The sequence below is a fragment of the Peromyscus leucopus genome, unplaced genomic scaffold, assembly GCF_004664715.2.
Source record: "Peromyscus leucopus breed LL Stock unplaced genomic scaffold, UCI_PerLeu_2.1 scaffold_628, whole genome shotgun sequence".
NCBI lineage: Eukaryota > Metazoa > Chordata > Mammalia > Rodentia > Cricetidae > Peromyscus > Peromyscus leucopus.
The window spans coordinates 126,857-133,006 of NW_023505539.1; the positions used below are offsets into that span (position 1 = coordinate 126,857).

Genomic DNA, 6,150 nt, shown 5'->3' on the forward strand with positions numbered 1-6,150 from the left:
ATAGTTTAGAATCTATTTTAAATTAGGTTCAGAGTTAATTTTTTGATTATTTTTAATTTCTAAAATAATTTATTTGTATTTTATGTACATTGGTGTTTTTGCCTGCATGCATGCTTGTATGAGGGTGTCAGATCCCCTAGAACAGGAGTTATAGATAGTTGTGAGCTGCCACGTGGGTGCTAGGAATTGAACCCAGGTCCTCTGGAAGAGCAGCCAATGATCTTAACCACTAAGCCATCTCTCCAGCCCTTATTTTTATTTTATGTACATTGGTGTTTTGTTTGCATGCATGTCTGTATGAGGGTGTTGGGTCCCTTGGAACAGGATTTATAGATAGTTGTGAGCTGCTATGTGGGTGCTGGAAATTGAACTCGGGTCCTCTGGAAGAGCAGCAGTGCTCTTAACCGCTGAGCTATCTCTCCAGCCCCCACGTTAATTTTAACTGATAAATAAAACATAAAGATTGTAAATACAGAGTACCATGTGCTATTGACTTAGTATTGTCTTTAAAAAAAAATCCCTTTAGCATATTTATTACTTTAAGTTATGGGTATGTGCCCATGAACAAAGGTGCCCACAGAGGCTAGAGAATTGGATTGCCAGGGACTAGAATTATACGCAGTTTGAGTAGCATGACAAGGTGGGTTCTGGGAACCGAACTCTGGTCCTTTGGAAGAGCAGGACACACAACTGAGCCACGGAGTCCCCTCTCCTGCCCTCGGTATTGTGTCTGTTTGGCTTTATGTGCTGGGGACTGAACCCAGGAAGATTGTCATACAGAAAGGTCTAGACTCAAGTTACTTTAAAAATGTATCTCATGATCCTTTCTCTAATGAATTGCCTTGTCCATGTGTCAAGTTAATTCTCCATACCATGTTGGTTCATTTCTTTCTCCATCCCATTCCACCCTTCTCCTCTGTCTGCCCTAGTGGGGACTCAGAATTATTGAAACCAGGCTGAGTAACGGGGCTCCCTGAGGATTTTTTGCAAGGCTGTTTTGGCTGGTCTGGCTTACTTGCCTCCGTGTATAAAATCCAGAATGAGCTTGATTTCTGCAAAGAATCAGAGTTTGATCGGACTGGACTGAATCCACTCAGCGTCATGAGAAATAGAGCAGGCTAAAGCCTGCAACCCCTAAAGCAGCATTTGTCTTCAGAGTCCAGGAGTCTGCCCTAGAGACAGAGGTCCCTTCAACTATGCGAAGGCTGAACCACAGGTGTGGGTGAGTGTGTGTGTGTGTGTGTGTGTGTGTGCGCGCGCGCCCAGCTGAAGATGGAATCCTGGGAGTTGAAGATGCCTTCAGCTTGAGGAGGATGCCAACCAAAAGCTGCCTGAGTGAGCCACCAGTCAGAAGAGCAGAGGCTCAGGTTTAGCTCAGTGGCTGGAAAATGGAAGGACTTGGATTCTCTCCATTTTTATCATTGGACTCTCCTAATATTTTGACAATGTTTTTAAAAGCAGAATTCCTTGACAGTTCCAGGACAGTTGGCGAGTTCTAAGCAATCTGTGATACGATTGCCTGAGAACCAGGGAGGTACCTGAGTACATAGTCCTTAATAAGTCTTTCTCACAACCCCTCAACGGGCGTGAGCTCAGGTTTGCTGGCAAGGTGCCATCACACAGTGGCAGATACCTGTCAAGAGTTACGCCATGGCTCTGGAAGGCATGTCCTCTCCAGAAGCATGTGGCCACATATCTGAATAAAATGAAAGAGGCCAGGAATGACTGTTGGAAACGGGCCAACAAGTCTCCACTCGTTAGGAGCAGAAAAAGACATGCCTCGAACATTCTGAGGACACTGGTATTAGGGTCTACAGAAGCCAGACAGGAAACACAAAGAGGATGATTTTATTGCCACTTTGGGGGTGATGATGACATAAATGGTCAGCTGGTGTATACATCAGTGGTGGAGTAACTGCCTAGTATCTGTTTGATCCATACTGCTGGGCCCAGTGGATGAGAATCACAGGATTGTAGTCTGTTCATGTACCGATTGCCAGAGAGCCTTTGCAGGGACTCAGCCTAGGACCCCTGAAATCACCCTCGGTTCCTAGCTCACCCTTCATGAGCACACTGAGTAACAGTGACCAAGATCTGGTCTCTAAAATTAGTTTATGTCCATTGCTTCTCGGCCTTTTGGCTAAGATCAACTGTAGTATCTGTTCTTATCAGTTTAATATCTGATACGTCCTCTATCCAAGGACAATATATTAAATGGAGTTTTGGAAGTAGGAGTTGGAATAGGAGCTTGCTCCGTCCACTCCACGCATCAACATGGTATTGCAGTACCTCAGGAATGGTGCACCAATTAAATAAAAAAAAAATTTAGTTTTGTAGGTTCAAATATTGACTTAGACATCTAATAACCTTTTGACAGATCATTAAACTTGTGTGTTTCAATTTCCCCAATTGAGAGTAGGGACAATAGATGAAAACCACCTCCACCTCCCCAACCCAGCTCAGGGCCTTGTGTGTGTAATAATTGTGTTCCTCAAAATATTGTGCACCTTAATAAGCTTATCTGGGGTCAGAGGACAGAACAGCCACTAGATATAGAGGCCAGAAAATGGTGCCGCACATGCCTTTAATCCTAGCATTCCAGAGGCAGAGATCCATTTGGATCTCTCTGTAAGTTCAAAGCCACACTGGAAACACCAGCAGCACGGTGACACATGCCTTTAATCCCAGGTGATGGTAGGAAGCTGAAAGGTATTTAAGGCGTGAGGACCAGGAACTAGAGCCTGGTTCAGCTTTTAGGCTTTTAGCAGCAGTTCAGCTGAGATTCATTCTGGATGAGGACTCAGAGGCTTCCAGTCTGTGGAAACAGGATCAGCTGAGGTTCTGGCAAGGTGAGGTGGCTGTGGTTTTTCTGCTTCTCTGATCTTCCAGCATTCACCCCAATAACTGGCACTAGGTTTATTATTATTATTATTATTATTATTATTATTATTATTATTAATAAGACCTTTTAAGATTCGCATTACAGCCTTGTGAGGATAAGTATCTGTAAGTCTCACGTAACAAGGTCCAGCATTCAGCAAACAGTAATTAGCTGCTGCCATCATCCCTATAATGTTAAAAAACATCTAAAAATAACTTTAGACCAACAGGAAACTGGAAAAAAGATTGTAGCAGAGACCTACATTGTTATTCCTAGCTCTGCCTACAGTAACATCTGACATGATCAGAATGCAATGATCGGTCGATCAAGAAACGGACATGTGCACAGGTGGCTCTGACCTGCTCTTGGACCTTGTTCTGGGCTAACAGGTATTGCCAGTTGGGTCCTTAAGGGCCTGAGAAGCCACGGCAGAAGTGTCAGCTTACTAACCAGCACTAATAAAAGCTCAACTCTGGTTACCTTAGAAGGTTCGAGATAGAATGGAGAGACCAGACTTCTTCTCAGGCCCACTGGTTAACATCACTTACTTCTTTCTCTCTTGGTAAAATATACCCTTGGGTGCAATGAAATATGCATTTTAATTATTTGTTTGAACTGTCTTGGACTTGCACCAACTTTTGAAGAAACGAACCTTGCAAGGTTTAGGGAATTTTGTGTCTTGCCCGTTGTTTTTTTATTTATTTACTCTTGTGTATGACTTGGACCTGTGGGTGCGTGTGGTGGTCGAGACAGCTTTCTGCAGTGAGTTCCGAGCAGTGTGTGTTCCAGGGATCAAGTACTTTTACCAGCTGAACTGTCTTACCAGTCTCTTTTAGCTTTATTATCAGGGCTGGAGAGATGGCTCGGTGTTTAAGAGCACTGGATGCTCCAGAGGACCTGGGTTCAATTCCCAGCTCCCACACAGCAGCTCACACTGTCTATAACCCAGTTCTATGGGATTCCCCTTCTCTGGCCTCTGTGGGCATAGATACACATGGTAGCCAAGTACACAAACCAGATTATCCATATTTATGTGTATGCCTGTGTAAGTGACACATACCATATGAATACAGACGCCTTCAGAGATCAGAAGGCCTAAGAGCCTTTGGAATTTGGAGGCAGGCAGTGTGACTGCTTGACATAGGTGCTAAACCAAAATCTGGGTCATTTGCAAAAGCAACAAGCACTCCTTAATCACTGTCTAGCTGTGGGTTTTGTTTTTCAAGACAGGGCCTCACTACGTAGCTCAGGCTCGCTCTGAACGTCCATCTTCCTTGTGTAGGAGTTATCTACAGGTGTGCCACCATGGCACCCTCTTAAACATTTTGCACCAGCTAGCACTCAATACAGGTTGGTGCCTCTAGGAAGGAGCTCCAAGGACCCTTGTAAGGGAGCTCTCAGGAGCTCAGGGTACTCAACCGAGAGGGGGATGGCCAGAGTGAGAGACCGCTGAGAAGGGAACAGCAGCAAGTGTGGGATGTCCTGAGGAGGCCCCGATGCTCACATACTGAAGCTGGGGGCCCAGAGAGCCCCACCATCAGTGCTACATGGCGACCTTTCTTCTCAAGTTCCTTGCATTTCTCATCAGGTTTTATCAGGAGGTAGAGCTCAGCAAACATGGCTCTGTCCCAGGGCAGAGTGGGTTTGGCAGCATGACCAAAGGGCCAGGGGAATGAGTGACTAACTGTAGACTAAGGCGTGAAAGCCTTTAGGGCTCTCTACTCTACCGACCCATCCACACCTTCGCGTGGCGCTCGGGGTCTTAAGCACATTGTCGGTGTGTCACCCTTCCTAACCTCCATCTCCACTGCCTTCCATCCTCCTCACCAACTCACCCACTACGTCCTGGCTCTTAGCCCCGCCCCCTCCCCCCTCCAACCATGGTCCCCTCTACGAATTTCATGATTCCATTTCACAGAGTAGAGTTATATAGAAACCACTCTGGAATTGTCTCATTCACTCAGGGTAATGACGTCAAGGTTCTTACATTTGCACAACAGTGTATGGTGGGCTGACTTTTCATTAAAAAATTTGTTGGTTTTTTTGGGGTTATGAGCCAAGGTCTTGCTGTGTGGCTTGGAACTCACTAGGTAGACCAGGCTGGCTGTGATCTTGTGGCGATCTCCCCCCACAGACAATGAGTAGTATCCTCTGTTTCTGTAAGTCCTGTGTGCTTATCCTTGTTGTTGACAGCCATCAGGGTTTTCCTGACTTTTGATGACTGCGAACACCGCTGTGGTGGGCCCCGCCCCTGACCCCCCCCAACCGAGGGCCCCGTCCCCGAGGGCACCACTGCCGTGGACATTGCTGGGAAACTCTGATACCTGTTCTCCTGAGCACACAGATTTAGAAACTGAGTTGCTGGACTGTCAGGAGATCCATGCTGAACCCTTCCAGAAGCAGCCAGGGTGTTTTCCACAGCAGAACACATCATGTTTTCCCACCTACACTCAAAAGATTAAGATTTGGAGCTGGTGAACAATGTGGCATGCATAATTTATAACTGCATAAATATATGGGCGATTCAACTGTCATTCATAAATACAAAATTTTATTTGCACTTCATTAGTGTAGAAAGACCACGATGCTTCTCATACCAAACACTCAGGACACACCCGTTAATACATACTTATTTACCTTGACTAAACAAAACAGTGCAGTTTAATAAAAGATACCAAAGATAGAGTTCACAAATTCCTTATCAGACCCTCAAAAAAACCCCAAAAAACAAGAAACTTGAACACAGTCTAGGCTTAATAGGAATAAGCTTCGCCAACAAGTGGAGAAGTCCATCATTTACAAAGATACAGGGATGCTTGGGCAGATGCATGTGTGTTTGTTGACAGAGTAAAATGTAACTCTTAAAACCCCTTTAAACAGGATTTGTGTAGGACAGCAGTGTGGCTTTAAATCTTTTCTATTTTTCAAAATCTTCTTCTTTATTTTTATTTCCTTTATCTCCCACCCCCCACCCCGCCCAACCTCTGATGCTGGGGAAGCCAGGGCCTCGCGTGTTGGGCGAATGCTCAAACCCTGAGCTACACTCTACACTCCCTGCCCGACAGTCTCTCTCTCTCTTAGTCATTCTTAAAAGCGTGTCCCGGCCATTGGGACAGCCCCAGATTCTGCAGCCACAGGACCCAGTCCCATCCAGCCCACTACCTAGGAAAACCTCTCACTACATAACCGATAGATAACCCTGTGGCAGCTGTGGAGGGAGCTTTGCTTTGGGGCAGACACACCCCAAACCTCAAGATGCTACAGCTGGG

At 45.6% G+C, this 6,150-nt stretch overlaps 1 non-coding gene across 1 annotated transcript; it reads left to right on the forward strand.

The window, feature by feature from the left end:
- The first annotated feature begins 2,120 nt into the window (after positions 1-2,120).
- LOC114704090 lies at positions 2,121-2,310 on the forward strand. The gene has a single exon (XR_003736229.1). It is a non-coding gene; the product is annotated as a U2 spliceosomal RNA (small nuclear RNA).
- Positions 2,311-6,150: the final 3,840 nt, after the last annotated feature.